A 22,690-nucleotide genomic window follows, 5' to 3' on the forward strand; every position below is an offset into this window, starting at 1 on the left:
CAACCTTTACCTCTGCCACCTTGGCAGCAGCAGGGGTGCTGTTGGTTTTGGGGTTTTTCGGCACGTTATTTTTATTTTCAATAGGCTTCTGCACCTCATATATCCGGGTAGCCTGTTCAATGACCCAGTCTAAAGATCCTTTCTCATGAAAATCTCTCACGAGCTGAGTCATTATATATTTAGGGAGAGCCTGGAAAAATGTATTGGCAAACTCTTTGCTGTCTGTGCGCACCCTTCTGGTGGTCTGCGCAAAAGCATGCTTTAATTCTTGCACAAACTCTTGTGGGGCCTGATCCTCCCCACATTGCAAATTGTAGGCTGCCTTGCGAGCCTCTTGAGGATTTCTGTGAACAGAAAAATGTTTCAAGATGGCCACCTTATAGGTGCACCATCTTAAATGATTTTGGTCCTCCAGCCCCGCAAAGAAACTGGAGTATTCTGGGGAGAATATCCATTTGACGTACTGGATGCAGCTACTGCTGTCCTTCAAATGGAAAGTCTCCATCATTTGCTCATAGAGCTCCAAGTGTTCCCAAACGGAATACTTGGCGTTCTTATGATAAGGCATGATAACACTCCTTATTGCCTTTATTTGCTTCAATGGGTCCTTAAGCAAGGCCCTTTTTGCCTTATTGGCCTTTTTGGTTCGGGTAACCCTGGTCCATTCATCCTCTGACTCAGAGGCACTGCTCCCAGAGGTTCCTGTCTGATATTCCAGGTTTTCCCGGATTCTGCGAGCCTGGGAATGGCTGGCAGAATGTGGGGACCTGGTCTCCTGTGTCCTGCGCCGTTCAGAGGAGTCTTCAGATTCTTCCTTGCTGCCAGGATTTGATGGGTACCCCCCCACTGACCTAACTGGGCAGAAGTTTTCAGGATGCCTTTAATGGGCCTACTCTCCTGGGGTTCCCCACTAAATTGCACTGTGCTTGGGTGCCCATACCCGGATGCCCGCCCCTCCATTCCTGGGAGGTACTGGCCTATGAGCCCATACTTCTAGCTGGATAGTAATCTGCCTTCCCCGTGGCCCTGGGCTCATGTGCGCGAGGGGACATGGGGGTGGCAGGGTCCAGGGACTGGGAGAGATGAAGGCCTCTGGTACTAGGGCTCCTGAGGTTATGCTCAGGAGTTTCTCTTTCCCAGCGAACCTCATCTCTATCCGCCCCTGCTTCCTGTTGCAATGCAAGAGCCTGCGCTTTCAGTTCCTCAGTTAAGGCCTTACTAGACTCTATCAGTCTCTCCTGCATGGCTACCTGTTGCTGGAGCCTATCATTGTGCTGACAGAGAGCCTCATTTTCTCTCTGTGCCTCCTGATTGGTCCTGGAGTACTGGGCCAGTCTCTGCTGCAGGAGGGTTACCTCCTCAGTCCCATCCCTACTGGCCTGCTCCTTTCTTGCCAGAGCCTCCTCCACCCTCCTGGTGTGCTCTAACAAGTTCTGGTGTTCTTTTTGGAGGTCACCCAGTCCCTGGAGGGCCAGGTGATTTTCTTCCATTTTTCTTTTTAAGTGGCAGACTGCCTTGCCTAAGGTATCCCTTTCCTGACTAAGAGCCTGCATCTGTGCCGCCAGGTCGTCCCTTTGCCTTTGGAAAGCGCCAGCTTTCTGGCGCTCCTGGTCAAACTCTGCCTGGGAATCCAGATCTTTCAAAATCAGTTTATTGCTCTCTGCTTTCTCCCTATCTAGGTGGCTTTGCAGGGTGACTACCTGCTCGGCACATGCCCTGTTGAAGTCCAGTTGTTGCTCCAGCTTTTTCTGGCTCTGCAGAAGGGAGTCCAAACCTTCTTGGTACTCCTTCTGCAAGGCCAGAAATCTGGTATCCTGGTCAGCCTTCTCCTGTTGCAGCACATCCATGTCCTCCTTTATTTTAGTGATGTACCGTCTGCTGTCATTTTCTGACTCCTGGCTCCTGAGCAGCCTCTGCTCAGAAGAGTCCAGATCAGATTGGGCCTTCTATAACGCCATCTGTTGCCTATTTGCCAGATCCTGGCTTTCAGCACATTTGTCCTGCATGTCTCCCATATATAGGTACAATTATGCCGCTATCCTGACAATCTTATTATGTTCATCTTTGGCTTTAGGGGCCATATATAGTTCACTCAGGGCCACATGTAATGGACCCTAATCTCCCCATTTATCTGACCCTGTTTCAGTGACCTGTTGTGCGATTGCCTGCAACCAGACTGTTTGGTCCTGATGAGTCCACTCACCTCTCACAAATAGCTTATGTAAGAAGTGCTTTCTGGCTATTTTGATGTCTACCAGTGTCGTCATTCTGGAATTTTGAGTTCCTTCCTGACTTACAGAAATTAGTATTTTATTTTTGCAAAACAGACCTTTTCCTTAGAGTGTCCCTTTGAAGAGTGCTTTACAGCGTAAAACAGCGTGGTGATCCGACCGGATGCATGTATCCCGTCAGTTAGCACACTGTATTAAGCTGCACAAGTGATAGATCTAACCCAGACGTCCGGCTCGAGCCCCCAATTTGTAAGAGGATTCAATTCAACACTACAGCTAAGTCAATGCCTAGTATGGGATACTGAATGGAAACCCTTATTGATATATCTTTATGTCCAGTTCATGAGTTCTGGATGACTACCCCTATATAACACCCCTCTCTTGGAATCCCCCTGACCCCACTGAGCCAAGAAGTAGTTCTGTTTTGCAAGTTTAAAAGGTTTATTTGAAAAAAAATTAAACAGTATATATGTATATATCACACTTTTATAATGAATTAATAATTGAATATCACACTTAATCTGAGCAGTAATCAATAATGGATAGTCTGGCACTAGCACACTTCTTTATAATCAATGATGAGTGGGTATAGGATGGATAAGATAGCAACAATACTTTTATGGTTTCAAATAGATGCAATGTGGAATGAAAATGCAGTACAGAAAATAACTTGATAGGATTTCAGCAAAAGACAATGTAATCACTTTCTTGGACGATTCACCCCCCTTTATGCAATGTAAGGAGATGAAGATGAGAGCACACAGTTCTTAGGAATGCAATCAAATAGAATTCAGTTCAATTCCCCCCCAGCAGCTTATACAACGGATAGGAGTTTTAAAACACAGGCAAAATGCTTTGAATATGGTGACAATGAAGTGAGAAATATGCTGAAAATGCTTTTAATTCCCTTCAGGAGGTTCAGGGTGAGTGGTATCTAGTTAATATTAGTTCAGGCTCACTCTAGCAATGATTCAGGGATTGTTCTTAGGAGGCAAACGAAATTTTAGCGGTTCAGGCAAAAGCTGCTGATTTTTACAGGTGGCTGAAATCAGGCCAAATCGCAAATTGCGGTAAAATTCGCGAGTGCGTGAATCGTGATTACGGAGGCACTATAAGGATTAGCAAGTCGGTTCTCCGGAAAGCCTAGATTCTACGCTTTCAGAGGAAAGTTAAATCAAGTTCCTAGCACAAACGGTTACGGAGTTATGAACGATTTTGTGAAGGTTGTTTTTCCGATTTGAAATTTTAAAAGTTCAAAGCGACAGGTTACAGCTTGCAGCTAGAAAATGACAGGTGACAGTTCTACTTAGGTTAAATAGATTGAATTATATTATATTAAACTAAGGGATATGTTCTGAGTTTTGCTGAGTACTCACAAGAGATTTTGGACAGGAAGGCGACTTTGTCACGGATCCGGTCACTGCGCACAGCACTTCACAGCAATTTGGTCTCCGGTTCCGAGTACAGCTCTGCTTTCTGGGTCACCGGCACTGCTCATGGATTTTGGGTTCTGCTGGTCTGGTCCAGCACCGGTCTGCACGGCTCCTGGTCCCGCTTTCTCCGGACACAGCGCTGATCTGCACGGCTCCTGGACACTGCTACCGGTCCCGGCAATGTTCTAGGCAGGGAATTCAAACGGCTCGCCCGGCTGTTGATAGTTGGTTAGGTTTGCTGGATGCTGAGGCCTGCTGAGAAGAGTTCTCAGTCTGTGGGTTTAGGCCCTTACTTTGAGTTCTGGATCAAGTTCTTTGGAGTTTTAAAGTCTAAGCGTTGGATCTGGTGCCTTCTGGATGTTGTGTTGTCCGGCAGAGCGCGTTGCAGCAAATGGATTTCAATATCTCCACCTGGGTTTCAATGTTCCTTTTATATGTTTTGAAAGTGGGTGTGTGCGCAGCATCACTAAGGCAGCCCCTCTCTCAATTTATCATTGGTCAAGCTTTCCTTTCTCTCTTGATTGGGGGAAAGAAGTGGAGTGTCAGAGCAATGTCATTATATGGCCTGCAGAAAGGACACTCCCCTCTCAAATTGCACACAAATCTATATTTGATCAAGATACATATTTCTCAAATACATAGTGGATTGTCATTGCATGTACATATTACCTATCACATGAGGTAGTCTCTGTCCCAAATCTGCTCTTCCTGAGGCCTTGCATTCATAAATGGCAACTTATTTTCGATTTTAGTGGGTTATACAACCTTGGTTCTTCATTAAAAGTTATACACATATACACAGGCTGTCCATACCTACTCCAGTAAATTCCCATATCTCTAGCTTAAACACAGAGTATGTGGTGTCAATAAATAGCGGGGTTTTGCCGCAGAACATCACACAAATTGGAGTTTGGGCTTGAATCGAAGGTACATTTTTTAAATTAAGGCTCTCAAAGTTATACATTCCTGTCATTTGATTACAAAGAGTTATCAGTATTTTTATAAACTGTATTTTTACTGCAATTCAGCTCTCAGAGCGTTAGTCTCCTCCTCCTAGAAACTTGGGTGGGTCAGAAACCATGCCTCTGCTGGCAGGCAGGCCTTTGTTGACAGGAAACAGTCAAAATCAACATATTCTATTCAAGTGCAAGAGCCTATTGTGTGGTCTCTGGGAGGCTGAGGTCAGCAGACCAGGGGGTCACTTTGCATTTGGTTATTATGACCATGAGATATCCTGGGCTGTGGTGTGAATCTCTTGAGGTGAGAGGGTTTCCCAGGCTTCTGGCCTCTGGGAACAGCAGGTGGCTAATTTTTTATTAAAATGCAGCCTTTGAAGTCAACTGAGTCAAATTCCTTTGTCAGCAACTGCACTCAGTTCTCCTGTCAGAGTTTAGAGCGCTAGCGCCGCCTTGGGGATTTTGTTGGTACTGCATCCATTTTTGGGATCTTCCTTGGATTAATGCATTCCAAACAGGAATGGTTCTTACATGGTAGTAAATAATCCTTGCTTAACATTGTTTTGATGGGGCTCCTTACAGTAAAATGGTTATGTGGAACCCCACAAAAGGGTTGAATCTTTAAAGTGGTCCGATGAGCCACAATTTCAGCAACTTTTTGACATCAGTAACAGTGGATTTTTTTTTAACAAAGATCTTTCTTTACACTGGTGGGTGGCAAGTTAGGTAACCATTTTGGTGTGCGCACAAACTGCGTGGTTCTCCTGGATTCTGGCGCACATGTGGGCTTTTTGGCCATCTTGGATTTTCTAAGCCCACAGCACCAAATGTTGCAGCATGATAGCTCAAACGTGGGTCAGGACACCCAACAACCTTCTGCCATTGGTACAGCCTCAAAGCGCTGTGGGTGAACTCCCTGGAAGGATGAGGTCCAAGATGTGAGATTCGAAGCAGGATTCTAGAATGTGTGTGCATTTTTAGCCAGCACAGTTATGTAGGGGTGGCTATGTCCCTGAAAGCTGCCCAAATATATCTGGATAGTGGATGGGTGCTGTGATAGACTGTCAGGAGGGTAGGGGAGTGAAGGAGACAGTTTATGTGTTCAGCTGGGTTGAATTTTTCCTGGGACTCAGCTGCAAAACTACTGGCAGTGGTGATGTGTGTTGTGAGGTCGAAAAATGATTATTGCAGATTAGTGTGCAGAGGTGTTGCTAGGGAGGCTTGTGGGGGCTATATGCCCAGGCCATTTGGTTGTAGCCTCTGATAGAAGCCCAGGGGCTACAACCAAAAGGCTAGGTAGCCCTGAGTCCTGACAGTGCCGACATTAGCATAGCCCCAGATCCTTTCCAGACCTAGCAACACCCCTGCGGGTGTGTCCTCGTGACCCACTCTGTGCAAGTGCTCACTTCAACTTCGTCATCCTCTTTGCCTCCTCGCCACAGGAACAATCTACCCCCAGAAATCAAAAACACCCCAGCATCCTTCCGCTCAAGACAACACTCAAGCTCCACCCCGTTTCCCTATAATGGGCTCATGCACTATCCCAGCACATTATTCCTCTGTATCCTCAGTGCCTCCACCCATGAAATATGTACATTGAGTATCCCCCTTTGTATATTCTCCCCAGTGCATATATATTGAATATGCCCTACACATGCTCCTCTCTGTTCTATGGCTGACAGGCCCATTTCCTGCTCCACCCCACCCTCACCCTCAACTGCTACATGCTCTAATTGCTAACTATCTACTGTAAAGTACCCACTTGCAGCATTTCTCCAATCCCTCCAATGTTTGCTTACATACATGTTTCTGATTAAGCAGCATGTCTATGGAATACATGCAAAATACAAATAAAGGGTGTGCCCCTATTTCTTGTATTGTTAAACACATAAACACTCTCTGGACTAGTTATGCAAGTGTATGCATATGGAATCAAATTGTAAATTGTCACAGAATTGCAAAAGGCATCTGTCTGATCTGGCTATAAGTATGGATGGTACAAAAAAAATCCTGCAGGGATCAATGGAGATACTGAATGAATCAAAACACAGTCATATGACTACTTTCTGTTTATTCAAGAAGATTGTGAGGCTATGGTCCAATTCTAACGAAACCCTTGCGTCTTAGGCCATGGATGTGGTCTCTGAGGCAGACCACCCAGCTCTCCTTCACCTTCCTCACAGGTGCCAGGGAATACTGACTAAAGACATGGTTCACTGGGCCACTACAAGAGAAACCAGGCACTACAGCAGAGCCCACACACACCTGACGCACCATCAAGAAAGCCACTGGCATTCGAAAGCAATACCTCAGGTGTCTGCACCAAGGCATATGCTGAAACCAAGTCAATCCATTGAAGACCCTAGACTTACTGTAAGTCAGCCCCTTTACACACAAAACGCCTACAGATGCTCGTGTACCCATACTGGAACAGTGCGGCCTGCCAATGCCAAATGTTCCACTAGACCAAGTGCACAGAGCCATATACAGAAAATCACTACAACAGAGACAACGTGTGGCTGGGGAACTCTGGAGAGCAGCCACAACCCGGCGCACAAGAAGATATTTCACTTGCTCTTCCAATGCACACTATTCTACAGCGGTATGCACCTGCAGCTATTCTGACGTAACTGGAGGGGACGGGGGGATGTGCCTAATCCACTGGCTAACCATGGTACATGCACCACCATGCCTACTTGATCTCCCCATCTCCTTGCCTCTGCAGACACCACCTGTACAACAACGGTTTCTGGCCTCACATCAGTAGGTACAATCAAGCTGGTTGTGAGCCCAGCAACTCCTATTCAACAACAAAAGGTAGTGGCAATGAGCTCTGCACTGACATCCATATCTTCTCTTTCAGAACACAAACCCGGATATGTCTCCTGAAGACCTACCTCCCAGCCCATGCACCCTTCATGTCCCACTTCAGCATCTGCAGGCTGACCATAAACATTTATGACAACGGTACCATCATGTTGAAAGCCAACTAATGGATTTCATACATTTGGATTATATAATGCCCAGCATTCTCAACATGATAACATCACGTCCACCCATCATCCCTTCAGGTCCTTTGGCACCATTGTGGTCACTTTTACCACCTGTCTTACCGGAGAGCTCCTAATTTCCAAACCCCACTCTGTCCATCCCTGAAGTAGCCACCTCCAATCTTTCTCATTGCCCTCCTTCTCTTAATCCCCATCCTTCTAAAAGGCTGACATACTCCCATTAGGACTCAGGCCCTCCTCCTGAGGACCGTGGCGGCATCCATTTTGGGTCACTAAATGCCGTCCTGCCATCAAGCACCCAGCTAACATTGCCCTGTTCATCAGTACATTTTATATCAACATCATCGACTTGTAGGAAACCTGGTTCACCTCGCTTCCCCAGTACTTAAAAATCCTTATAACCACATGGCAAACATTGTGGTGGTGTTGTACTTTCTTTCTTCTCAAACATCAAGATATCTAGCAACCAAAGCACTTCTACTTGCTCTTTTGAGAAGTCCATCTGTAAATTCTTCTTACGTGTCAAAACTTCCAGCATCACTATTACCGGCTACAGGCCTCCTGGCAAGAAACTTGTCACGCTCACTGAATGGTCAGACCTTCTTTCAACCATCACAAACCTGGCCAGCTGAAAACTTAATCTGGGAAACCTAAACATATGGCTTGTCACCCAGACACCAGTCAATCCAATCCCTCTTCCTCACTTATGCTGAATTTAGGTTTCGCTCAAGCTGTCACCAAGCCAACTCACTAGGACAATCATTGGCTCTGCATGGTGTTCACGCCTCATTTCCCACTGGGTCTGTCTCAGCATGTGTCCCGCCCTTGGTTTTACCAGCACCATTTGCTGAATGTCTGCCACATGGCACTTCCACCAAAACATATACTCCTATCTTTACTTTGCAAGCTTCTGACCAAGTCTAGACTTTTCTGAAAACGACACACTTTGTTCAACTATCATAGGCACTGCTCATGACACTTACTTTGGGCTCCTCATACCTACCAAATCTCACTTCACCAAACCACCAATCAAACAAGCTAAAAATGGTTTGACAAAGACCTCTGTTGAAGAGTGCAGCCAGGAATACTAAATGCCACTGACTCAAACCACACTCCCCAACTGATAAGCGGCATTGCAAACCCCTGAACCGTGCTTACCATCACACCACTGAACTGAAAAGCAGATACCATTACCAGGTTCATACATCTAGTGCTGATGATGAAGCATATGAGGTCTTCAGATTTACAGGGAACTGAAACCCAAATCATGCTGACTCTATATCTCCATATTCTGCTTAATTTTACATCTGACCTTGCATTTGCCTCCTAAACAAAGGTTAGTAATATCCACCTGTTGGTCAATGTACTACAACATTCCACCAACCCTCCTAACATTCACCTTCCAACCAATACCTTTTTCCAGCACTTAAAGCCTGTTTCAAATTTAGACATCCCTGCTGTCCACAATAATCTAACATCCTCAGCCAGCCAATGGCATCCTTGCCCTGCTTCCTTTATCTAAGAATTCACACCTACATGCCAATCCTGCCACTGACATGTGGAAGGCTTCCAGGATATGCAATAAGGCCCAATTCCATTAAAATTAGCCACTGTGGGATATATTGACCCACTCAACGCATTGCCCCACATCACATAGCTGCATTTGTGCAAGAAACAGCAACCTGGCAGCGCTGGCTCCTGTGCACTCCAGGACCTCAAAACTGCGTTTTGGCAGCAACAGAAAAATGGCTGCACCATCTTGCCTCACACACTTCAGGCAAAATGGAACAAGGGGACACACTGAAAAAGTATGCCAGTGTGTTCCGAGACATATATCTGGAATCAAGTGAACCGGCAGCACTGCATTGCTGAAAAAGCCAAAAATTCCCCTTTAGAATGAAACCTTTTTTTCACCTTTAAAAATGCTGCTTGACGCTAAATTCATCCATTGCTCATGAAACTACTATGATTGAAAAGGCCCTGCAATGCCCAGCAGAAGTCCTTATGCCTCTGTAAAACCGTGGATAATTCCTGAATGAAAGGCTCAGTCAAAGTAGTTTGGAAAGAAATCAACAAGGATGTTTATTTTTACTAACACGGCAACGCGCGTTCATTTTCTTTACAATGTAGCCAAAAAACTTTCACTATCTGAGCCTGGTCAGTTTCATATACCAGTGTTCAGATACAACTCATGCATTCAAAGAAAAATGGCCTTAGCTGCAAGGACATTGTGGAAATCTGAGTGAGCTGCCCAAAACCGAATTAAAGAAAGAAATGTCAGCTTGCACCTCGTGTGAAAATCGGCTGCTTACAAAATAAGGAAAAACAAATGCCTGTGTTTTAAAACAGCACCCTGGTAAATACAAGTTTTACTTGTCTTTAGAAATATAAAGGGGTTTGTTACTGGGGAGAATATATCACATGTGTTATTTGAGGTAACAGGCTTATTTAATTCTGGATTTAAGCTCAAAAGTGAAAGATGTTAAACCCAGGGTGGCTTGAGTTACAAAGTTGAAAAACAGGTTTTCTGACAAAAGGGCTATCTCTCCCAGCAGATCCTGCCAACTCACTGATAATTATTGGGTATAACAGACTTTCGTCTCTGTTGGAACCCAGGACAATGCAGTTCTCGGAGGTGTGAAAGACTCTAAGACTTCAATCAGGCTGAAGGAACACCCATCCTGCTTGAAAGGAAATGCCAGTTGGTGTCAGCTGGAAAGAAAAAAAATGACAGACAGTGACTCCCATTTGTTCTAAAGACTAATCCATAAGGAAACTTAAATACGTTTATCTCAGCAACCTAAATTGGTAACAATGTAGAATGCTCACAGTGTAAAAGTAAATTTGTGGCCTTTAGTTTAAAACTTGGTAGAATGTAGTGGCACCAAGGGGACAGAAATGGTGATATATGTGGAATTACAAGAAAAGCATCCATGTTGCAAAGGTAAAATGTTGTACATATCTTCCTTAGGACAATCCCCACTCATGTGTAAAGTTGTAGAATTTAGAGAAATGTAAATCCCAGTGAAAAGTGTGAAACACTGGTAGAGGAGCAAAACCAGGCCTCACGGACTGGGGGTTTGGATTGAAATGTGAGGAAAAAATATGTAACCTGTGTATCTGATTTACTAAAAGGTTGCAATTTTGTAAATATGTGTTTGTGGCAAAATTAGATTTTAGTTTGAGTAACTCTGGGAGGTTTCTGGACACAATAAATATCACCCCAAAAACATGACATCATTTTTCTGAGATCCAACCAGCGAAGAGCTAGGCGGAGACTTCTACCCTTGCCCAATTCTATTGTTAGAGGGGTGTGTAGTAAAGCTTGCCCCTGTCATATACTGTGATGACGTCACCTGGCATTATAAATAAGAGACCCTGACAACACACAAAAAGACACAATGATTTCTGATTTCCTACGCCGGCGTCCTGTTCCTGTTTGTTCCTGTCTTCATCTTGCATTTATCAATCTAAACTCCAGATCCCACCCACAAGTCCAAGCATTGCTGATCCTGTCTCAGCTGGGCCTCAATTCTAAAATAATCCCAATAACCAAGGGAAACGCTGTGGTGTTTTGGGAAGCATCCTGAATTAACCTGGCTTGCTGCCCACTAAATGCATGCCTGCTGCAAACCTGCCATCCAGCTGATATGTAGTATCCAGTGCCAGTTCAGTGCCATCCAGGAACCAGTCCATGCCCAGCTGATCCTGCCCCACTGATTTTGTCCGGCTGCCCTTTGTTAGACCAGATCCATGGTGACAAGAATCGCTGACTGTCTAAAATCCAAAAACTAAAAGTAGACTGTGAGTATCAATAGGAACCATAGAAAACATAGTATACCTTGCCTTGTTTTGTTCCATCGCTAATTCATCCTATACTTATCCTGATAACTTGTAATATTGTCAAAATCATTCTTGCCACCCTGTCTTGGATTCCTTGTGCTAGCGCCAACATCTTTAATAGTTTTGTCTTGAAAAATCCTAAAATATTAATCCTGTTTGGAGTGATCGGACTGGGTCCGCCAGAGCGGGTGCAGAGGTTCTACGGTTGAACTCGCGAGTCAACCCCGGAGTTTATGGTGTCTCAATCTGGTAGCCTAGCCTGAATGCCCTAATGTAGAGTAAAACTATCTTGTCAAAGATTTCTTTTCCCTTTTCGCGCCTTCATTTTCTCAAAAATGCACCTCACTGGATCTTGCATAACTCATTCAATTTACCAGCTAGAGACCCCATTTAACTTCCATATTGTACTTAGGATCCCTAGCTACACCCCAACACAAAGACCGCATCACGATAATTCACTCATTTTTTTTAAAACCGTTTTGGTAAATTTAGACAGGAATGGCAAAAGTTTGCTAATTTTACAACGTGTCATTTTGATTATAAACTGTTTTCAATCTTCCATGTAATTTCGAATTGTATGCTTTTGCTCAATCCATTGCTTGTGATTGCTAGTATCTTTCCGGTGTTGCTCCAGTAAAGAATTGTTTATGTTTCAAGATTTTTATACACATTCATTGTTTTATTCAGCCATTCCTGAGTCTCATTTTAACATTGCAAGGGTTTCAAATCCGTCTTTCACTCTCATTTGAATTCCGTTTCCAGATTCATAGTCCTAACTGCCTGCTGCTTCCTTATATCCATTCAGAAGTTATTGTTTGTGGGTTGAGGGAATTTAGAAGGGGGAAATCCTAACTTGAGTACTATCTTACCTAAAATCTAAAAGTGCTCCTATTTCCTGGTGTTTTGTAGTAGTGTCAATAGAAGGTTGAACTAAGTGCATTGCTTACGTTCCTGTTGTTCTTATCACCCCATTGGTGATTGCTGCCCCATATTAAAAATGGTATGATTTCTTTTAATTTTCAAATAAATATTATATTTTATCAACCAGCCTGGTTCATGGTCCATTGTGACCCGGGGTATTTGAAAAGGGTGTGTGATCTGAGTGGTATATCATCTCAATATTGAATCTAATCTATACCATAAGCATTTCAATTGCATGCTGCATTCTGGGCCGAGACTAAGGTGTGTGTGTCGCCTGAGTGAAATCCTTAACACCACTATAAATCCAAAGACCATAAAATGACACAGCAGACCCACATAACTACAGACCCATCTCCAACATTCCCTTCATTGGGAAATTCCTTGAGAAAACCACTTCTGCTGAGCTGATGGAGCACTGCCAATGAAGAAACCTTATTCATGAGAATCAATCAGCTTTTCACAATTCTAGAAACACAAAAGACAGTCTCCTCTGTTTGAGAGAAAACATCCTGGAGGCTCTGGACAATTATAACTGCATAATTATCATCCTCTGAGACATTTACTTCAGCATTTGACTGGTCAATACAACATCTTCTCCGTATTATATTTGAAGAAACATATTGATAAAACGTCCACTTTTCAACTGAAACAGTTCATAGAGGATATGGGTCTTCTCCACAAGAAGCAGTCTGGCTTCAGAAGTAACTATGCAACAGAGAGTGACCTTTTGGACTTGCGTACTCACATGCTGGCGGCTTTCGAAAGAAGTGTCTCAGGGCTTTTGGTTCTGTTGGATTTATGGGCAGCTTTCGACCTACTTGATCATGAACAGCTGTTGAACGCTTTGACACTGGGCGTTGCTCAGAAAATGCCATCAAATGGGTGGATTTGGTCCTTTCTGGTGGAAATTCGAGAGTGTGCTGGGGAGATGCCTCATCTGATCCTGCTCAGATTTCTTGTGAGGTACCGCAAGGCGCATGTTTATCTCCATATTTTTTAAACATTTTTATTAAACCTTTATGCGTTGCACTGGTGAACCGAGGGATACAATTTTGAAATTATGCGGATAACCATGGAGCTCAGTAGTAAGTACGAGATAGATCAAGCTATTTGAAAAACATCTATTAATTCATCAAAGACTGGATGTACACCAACTGGCTTTGCTTAAATGCCACCAAAACAGAATTGATGGGCTATGGGTCAAAACATGCTACAGAACTACTGGGTTCAGCCTATGAGAGCTTTGATGTGGACGCTGGCCATATCGCCATGGTGGACAAAGTAAAAACTCTTGGCATTCACATGGAAGCATTGCTTAATGCTGATGCCCATGTGAATTACATGGTCAGTTCCAACTACTATCCAAAGGTCTTGAGACAGATCGGCCCCCTGGTCACCCAAATAAACTGCGAACATCTGATCCAAACCATTGTCCTACCCAGGCTTGATAATTGTAATTCCCTGTTTGGAAGGGCAAGCAAGGAATGCATGGGTAGGTTACATAGGATCCAGAACAACACTTTTTGAGTGGTGAGCAACATTGCTCGACGAGAACAGGTGTCTGGGGCCAGGAAAGAACTTCACTGGGTCCCAGTTGTGGAGAGGGCTCAGCTCAACCTTAGGACATAAATGTTTGTTTGGAAATGCACCCTCCTACCTAAAAGAGAAACTGGAAATGTACAAGCCGGCTCGTAATTTACAGTCCTCCGATACACTAAACCTCTGTATCCCTCGGTTCAAGAGATTCAGGGGGATTGGGCGCTCCTTCACCGTTTTGAGGGCTCCCAGAAACATGCAAACGAAAAGGAATCACATTGGTTTTAGGAAAGGTCTGAAAAGTTCACTATTTGCCTAGGTTGGTTGCTGTTGGGGCCGCGTCTTTGACCCCATTTTTGAGTATTCGTTGGTCTGTCTTTGTTCTCACTGGTTTTGTGTAGTGCACTGATTCCTACAGGCTTTTGGTGCTCAATAAACAAATAGAAATAGAAATAGAAAATAGATGTGCCTTCAAAATTGTTCAGAAGCTATCAATCTCATTCCTTCATTTCTATAGAAAATCTTCCAGGATTGGACCATTGATGTTAACCTCAACCCCAAAAAACTCAAATAATCTGCTTTGATCCACTCAAGACCTTCCTCCATTCCTTTCAAAAGATATGGTAGATTGGATTTACCGCCTCTCTATTTTCTTTGCTACAAACTTTGGAATATTGTTGAATAACTACATGTCTTTGGCTCTTTATTTCTCACAAAAACTCACTTTCAACTTCACATGATGAAGAAAATGTAACACCACCTCATGACACCTCAGAAAATGATTGTTTCCCAAGCCCTCATACTGTCTTGACTGGACTCCTGTTCTACTGTGTGGCTGGGCCTGACTAAGGAATCCATCTTCCATTGCAGCACCTACAGAATAAAGTATCCTGACTCATCTTCACACTTAAACCTGAACTCCTCCTTTGAACCGGCTCCAGGTTGAACATACAACTCTGTAGGCATTATCTACATTACTCACTAACTCCATCAAGAAACATATTCCCTGGAAACTTCAGATCAGCTTCCATAAAACCCTGAACACCCTGCTGTGCATGCCAAATTCAGCAGGAACAGAGACGATGGTTAATACTTTCCAGAGCTTGGCTCCAAACATTTGAACAAACTCCTTGCAGAAATCCCTGACAAAGTCTCCCATAGCCGCTTCCACTATAAACTAAAAATTCTACCTGTTGGCATTTGCATTTTAGTGAGCTATCACTGCTTTCCAGCTCTCTTAGATTCGTAAAGTCTTATATATATTTGTAAATAATCTTCCTTCTGGGCTCTTACAGGCTGTTCCTCATCACATCAAAGCTTTGCCATTTCTCACTTTGGCTTCCCTGTGTCACTTCTTATGGTAAGTAGCGCTCATATTCTAGCTGGTGCAAGTTTACAAATGCTTACTCTTGTAATTGATTATTTAATCTTCTATAACACACTTAATGCCAGAGACCAGTCTCTAAGTGCGGGACCATATTTCAAACCTTTGTTGCTCTGTGCAGTCTTGCTTCCAAGACAAAAGACTTGCCACATGGCAATTGTTATAGGTTCAAGTAACCTTTGTTATATCTCAATGTAGGTGCTCCATATGAGGAGGCCTTCTGCAACAGGCTGTGCCTGAGTCCTTATTTTGTCACCTTCACTTTTCCAACTTTTCTCACTTTCATCTGATCTTCTCTGCCAACCACTTGTAACTTTTCCCTCCTTTGAGAGTAGATTTCACTGGTGCTGGAGATATGACATCATGTCCCTGTCTGTAGCAGAAGCCTATGGACACAGTTAACCATTCACTCACCACAGACATTGTGTTCAGAGACCAGGGCACTGTAAGCAGTCTGAAAGTAAGTTACCTACATGTATCACACATGCACTTCTAGTTACTCCCAAAAGGTGGGTTACATATATTTGTCTGGGACGTATGTGTGTTATATATCCAATATAAGATATATCATCTTTATACAATATATGGCATTCCTGATATGTGTCCTAGTTTTACATATAACAAACATGTCATATACGTCACCTATATTTTACATATATCTGACGTGATATATGTAAATCCCTGCAATCCCTGGCACTTGCCCTCCGGTCCTCCCCTTAACGTTTCCTAGCCCCTGTTAACCTCCCCCCTCCTCCGCCCTCCTTCACTTGCACTCTCTCCTCTTTCCCATGCACCTCCCTCCCTCCCTTGCCCTTTGCATTTTGCCCAGCCCAGCGCTTCACCCCTCCTTTCTCCTTCACACTTCACTTGCACGATCCGAATGTCACAAGGCCTAGAAGGACCATTATTATTATCTTTCTCCCTTGCCCCCACCCCTTTTTTGTCTTGTGGCACCTTGAAACACTATTTGTTGTATTGGTGCCTTACAAATATCCAATAAATAAATAAAATAAATAATATTAAAGCAGTATTTGTGCCACAAACAGCAGTGCAAGACCTATGGAGGACATATACTTGTCGAACACAAAGAGATGACCCTTTTGTCAGGCAGAACTTCATGACTGTGGGGCAATGTCATGCATTACATGTTATGTTATGTTATGTTATGTTATGTTGAGTTATACTGCGCACTGTTACCATTTGCATGATGTCCAGGCGCTCACATGTCACTGTAAGAAAGCGGGTTGTGTAGGTTAGGGAGGGGAGAGGGAATAGGATAGAGCCTGCGCTTTTCTGTTGGCACTTGTAGAACCAGGAGATACTGGTGTCTGTGCGAGCTGGCTTTCTAAGTGTATTTGGAATGTGCTCACTGGGTTATTGTGTCCGGAAGGGCAACATCCAGTGACTGGGTTGTTTGCAGCAGTTGGTTCTTATGGCAGATGTGTGGGTTGTGTGTTTTGTTGAGATGAGACTGGCCCGTTAGTTCATGTGAGGTATGTGTGGTTTTGCTGGAGAGGGTGATTGTTTTATTGTTGGTCCCAGAATCCGTACTGTCATTAGATTGTCATTAGATGTCAACCTGGGCCTTCGATGGTTGCTACAGCATTTCATTTCCAAAATGTGTTGTGGTACAGATATAAAGGCCGTTGTAGTGCTGTTGTACTGCGCGCATCACTTTTTCAGTTCACCAAAACAGTGTAAAATGCGAAGGTCCCAGGCAATCACAGCACAAAGGTACACAGAACATCACTGAAATACATACAAGCCCAAGCCATGCAGCGCATGCACTGTAGGCCCACAAAGAAAAATCGTTAGAATTGGCCGTTATTTCTATTTCAGTCTCGTGCAGCACACACCCAGTACAAAATGCCTGCCCGTAGGTTCCATAAGGGACCAGTGCATCTGGATCTGAGCCAGCCCCCCCCCCCAAGCAGATAGAAGCGCAGGGGCTACAACCAAAAGGCTAGCTAGCCCCAAGTTCTGACACACCCGACATTACCGTAGACCCGAACATTCTTCAGACCTAGCAACACACCTGCCCCAAAGCAACCAAAATCAACTTCTTTTGAAAGGTCAGAGCTGTTCGGCCCTGTGCAGCTCACGGCGGACATGCTAACCAGCCGCGTGCTGAAATCCTCATTTTTGAGGTCAGAAAGGAATGCCTTTCGCTGTTGTCGAAGGCTGGATGCAGTTACACAGGCTATTATTGTGCCTTCGGCAGGGAGCCAGCCAAGACTTTGTGATTGAGAGCAACGTGAAGCTGGATGGACTCCTGGTTTCCTTAACTCTGCGACTGCAGGGCCGTGAAATTGCAAAACTAAAAGGCTCTTTTTCATGGTCAGCGGACATGCGTGATCCTCTCCACCTGAGCATACATGAGAGATCATTCCCGAATCCCGGGGGCTCAGAAGGTCCAGGGATTCCAAGAAATAGATCCTAGACTGTTCTAGGTGGATAATATGCATATGGAGTCATGGGACTTGCTGCGTGAAATATTCACACAGAGTTGTGTATGCCTGAGTGTGAAAGCATTGTGTAATCATCAGCATCCAACAAACCATACAAAGCAGACTGCCTGATCTGACCACGATCCCCACCTACACCCAGGAGGAACACCCAAACAAACGACAAGGCTTTCCAGAAATATCAGTGGAGACATTTTTCAAACTGGTGAATAAAAGCAATAACTCAGGATCTCCCGAAGACCCCTGCCCACCAGAAATATACAAATCGATTCTTAAACAAGGAACACCCTTGGAATATCACAGGAACATCCTCAACCTTTCCATTGCGACTGGGAAAGTACCACAAGCCTTCAAATCTACATGCCGGAACGACTATTAAAAAAACTACAATGCATTCAAAATGCGGCAGCCAGACTCCTTCTGAAACTACCCCGAAAAGAACACACCACACAAGCGCTGAAAACACTACATTGGCTACCAATAAAATGATGAATAAAATTCAAAACAATGTACGCACAGAGCGGTACACAACGAAGGCGCTGAGTTCCTGAGAGACAAACTGTGTCTACATCAATCAACAAGAACGCTCAGATCAAGCATTGACATCCGCCTGGAACTGAAACCCTACAACAAAAAACTTGGAGGATCCTCCTTCTCTCACCAAGCCTCCAAAACCTAGAACAACCTTCCAAAGTACATACGTAACACAAGAAACCACCTACTATTCAGGAAACCACCCAAAACCTGGCTCTTCACGTTGTAACTAGAAAGACCAGCCACAGGGGCACGCACATAACCAAAACATCTATGAACGTAGAGAGAGACCCGGATCCACACCAAGCAATAAATGGGGGAAAAACCCTCAGGAAAATATCCCACAACATACTAAACGACTAACTGGGAGACAGCCGCAATACAACCAAAGACCGTATACATAGCAAGACAAAGATAGAAACACTAGGATGAATCATCAAGAGGACCACGAACTTAAACTATAGCCATTCCCAACAGACGTATGGACAACAGACAGAGAGGGAAAGGAAGGACTACACCACAAGCCCCAATCCAGTGGGTGAGAAACAGAATGTTTCATCATTACACACTGTCGGCCTACCACACATCGGGAAGCACAATGCCTGATCACACAAAAACTACAACTAACAAAATCCCAAGGATGTCCACCCCACAGAAACCAATGAACCAAAGGAAAGACATTAATGACAGGAGGAAACGAACAACTGAATACACAGGCTCACCAAGACGGAAGCACTAGAACGTCACATCAACACCACTCCGACCCTGAACCATTCAAAACCTCAACTGACCAGTGTCACACCAGATAACAAGACAATAGAGATATTACCAACCCAGTCCCACACCCGAAGAAAGGTTCAGATGCACCTATCAATCCAAACAATACTCACTATGATACAGCAGGGTCAGCGCAGCACCAACAAAGCGAGTCGGCCCATGAGGAACCAGCATCAACCAAACCAACAGGGAAACAACTCTAACGGAATCAGAAAGTACCTGAATCAGGACACAGACCCTACTAACCCAACCCTCAATATTCTGCATACTTAGACCGCACAAAACCACACAACCATCTCTCACCCAGAAATCCGCATGCACTTTACCATACCGCATGAACACCACATAAACATCACCTACAGCACTCGAGGTCTCACACAGTCCGATACTAGCACCAAAGCCCAGCACTCGGTGTATATCAAGCTGAAGCTGCCAACAGCACACCACTTCTGCCATTCTCCTGCTCTCCTCCTCCAGACTAACCATACCTGTCCTTCCTGTTTCCAGATCCGCCAGCGCACCTGGGGACCAATTCCATTGGTGACGGTGCGCTATATAAGTACCTTTAACATAACATAACACAACATAACATAACATAGCATTATTAGCTACCTGTCTTGGCATGTATAGCAAAACCGGATGTGCGTGCAAACAATGTGCACCCTTTTAACTAAAGGTCAGCAAAGCACATCATACATGCACACATTCTGATGCCATTTTATTGGAACTTATGTGGTATTGCGCAAACCAGGAGACAGCAGGATGCATTTCATGCACATATTCACAAAAAGGGTGCACTTCGAAATGTGCCTGAAAACAAATCAACCCCTTGCGTCCGCTTCTTTTCTTGTAAACCAGAGCAGGGTGCTTAGAGCGGACGAGTGCATAGAGCGGACGAGTGCGTAGATCAGATGAATGCGTGAACGATGGGACGGGGCAAGTATAATAATAAATAATAATAATATTATTATGCGGATGGAATGGGTGACGTATGTGGATGGAATGGTTGACTTATGTGGATGGAACGGGTGACGTATGTGGATTGAAGGGGTGACGTATTTAGATGGAATGGGTGTAGTATGTGATGGGTACGGGTGAAATATGTGGAAGGTACGGGTGAATTATGTGGATGGAGTGCATAAATCAACATAGAATACACGGAACGGATCGGAGTACATGGAACAAATTAGAGTGCATGAAACGAATTTGAGAGCATGGAACGAGTTGGTGTGCGTGGAACGGACTGGAGTGCGTGGAACAGACTGGAGTGTGTGGAACAGACTGGAGCACGTGGAACAGATTGGAGCGCATAGAATCACGCGACATACATGGAATGGTTTGGAATGCATGGAACGTTTGAAAGAGCATGTAAACCATCATATCACATCACTACGCTTACTCTCTTCTTTACACCACCATTCACTAGAACACAGAGATATTATGACACCATACGGTATAACTGTTCTCATACCCACATCTGCCTCTTACTTCCCATCACTCTAACTAAACACTGCTGGTTACACACCCTCCAGCCAGGTGTTCTCCTCAGGCCTAACGCAGCCAGAATTGGTCTGGATAAAACCTGCCAGAACGAACACATACTCTTGATCTCTCAACCACCACACCTACCGCTATGAAGCAGCTATTACACGAATGCTGCACCAGCTGCACACATATACGGTGCTCACACGCACCTTTGACTCTCCCTACACTCTCTACTGACTTGAACTTCCGTTCCCGAGGGCGTTCAACCTACCAGCGCCTTGAGACTATACCAATGGTACAGAAGGCGCTATATAAATGCAAAGTAACATAACATAACATAACAGGGTGAACTGCCACTGTCCTGCTTGAATTTCTATCCATGCAAGAGCCATAGAGGTTATATATATATTTTTTAACAGTTCCTATGACAGGTCTTTTAAGGATCTGCGATATTGAAATGGACACCCAGCATCCACTGCGGCCGCTCAGAACAATGCCGGTCACCTTCAAGAATACGGCCACGTGTGCATTTCTCAGAATCCCGCAAGACAGAAAAGTGCATCCTCTGTGCTTTTCTCGGTGGCCTTATTTCTGATGCTCCGGCCCACACTTTGTAATCTGTGGCTATGGTGGGCTCTGTTTTGAGACTGCTCATTCAGCAAAGGGTGATGGAGTCCATAGAGCATCTCTATTTATAATCCTCATTCCCCTTTCTGCCCCCCCCCCCCACACACACACATTTTCCCCTCCCATTGGACTTCTAAAAGCTCCTGCCCCATTGGCGTGTTTCATTAACTTAGGATTTCTTCTTAACGCAGCGCATGGGAGGCTGAAGGTCTCTTGGTAAGATTCATGATGTGTTTCTAAACTTTTTTTTTATGGCCACAGAACACGCTTGCCAAGTTCCTCTGCAAGTTACTCTGGCCAGACTCCCTCCCTCCGCGTTCATTCTCTCGCCTCCTCTTCTGCCTCAAGAGCTGGAGTCGGGCTAGGCCCCTCCCTCTTTTACAGCAGGCACGCCCCTCCCTGCTTCCTTCGGGCATAGACGGGCCACGTTTTATCTTTGACTAGCAATAATGAACCAGTGGCTCTGCAGCAACATATGCCTATGAAGACTTGACCCCGGGCCCTGGTAATCTGTGCACTCAGTGCATTAAGTGAAACAAGCTAATTAGTGTGGGGGGGGGGGGGCGCTTAACCAGTCCCGAAACAGTACTTGGGTGTAGGGTCTAAGAAGTGTCTGGTTCAGGAATTGTAAGTAGCTAAGGAAACTTAAAAAGATAAATGCGCTATCTACTAAGTCTTAGGGTGTGCATTTAACACAGTTTCGGAAGTTTCTGCTTGCTGTCACCTTTTTTAATAATAAGGATCTCTACTCATCACATGGTTTTTATTTCACTGTTTGAAAGTTTGACTATGGATTAAAAATAAAGCAAAACAAATAGAGCGTTGATGGGAAATCGGGTACAGATGGTGGAAACATTGGAAACGTCCAAAAAGACTGTATCCATTCGCAGGAAGGTACAAAAGACCGGAAAAGGCCTGTACCATTCGTACTAATGGGAAAACACCGAACATGAGGAGCGGGGGTTGTGGGGGGTGTCCGCCGCTCCCCATGTTCAGCATTTTTTACCCCTTATGTAAAAAAAAAAAAATTTAAAAAGAAAGAAAAAAAAAGGAAGGACCCAGCGGCGCCGATTCCCAAGCACGTATGTGAAGTGATAACTTTCATTCTTTTCTCCCTCGAACAGTTCTGCTACGGTCTTCCAACCCAAATCCAAAACATTGGCTGCTCTGGTGCCTCGAAGCTGTTCTCACAATTTCGAGTAAGATTTAACAAAGGCTCCACTCCAGGTGCATGTGACCGTGGAGAGAGTCCTGTACTCCAGTACAATAAAAACCCCAATCCTAGTGCAGGAATCTCCTGATGTCAGAAGCTTTTCATGATAGTTGTAAGTAGCAAAAGACATGAAGTGGGCTGAGATTTCAAAGCATGGTGTCCTGTGAGTCTAATATTAGAATCTATGCCATTACTGCGCCAACCGTAACTGCATCGACGAAAATGTCTATGCCAATTATGGCACAACGCAATGATCAGATAGATCACTTTTCCC

At 44.4% G+C, this 22,690-nt stretch overlaps 1 long non-coding RNA gene across 2 annotated transcripts in view; it reads right to left on the bottom strand.

The window, feature by feature from the left end:
* Nucleotides 1-22,690, bottom strand: part of LOC138521785 (uncharacterized) — a 187,752-nt gene that overhangs the window by 164,832 nt on the left and 230 nt on the right. The window lies entirely within an intron of this gene.

The sequence above is a fragment of the Ambystoma mexicanum genome, chromosome 1q (genome assembly GCF_040938575.1).
Source record: "Ambystoma mexicanum isolate Mex_15411 chromosome 1q, UKY_AmexF1_1, whole genome shotgun sequence".
NCBI classification, from domain to species: Eukaryota; Metazoa; Chordata; class Amphibia; order Caudata; family Ambystomatidae; genus Ambystoma; species Ambystoma mexicanum.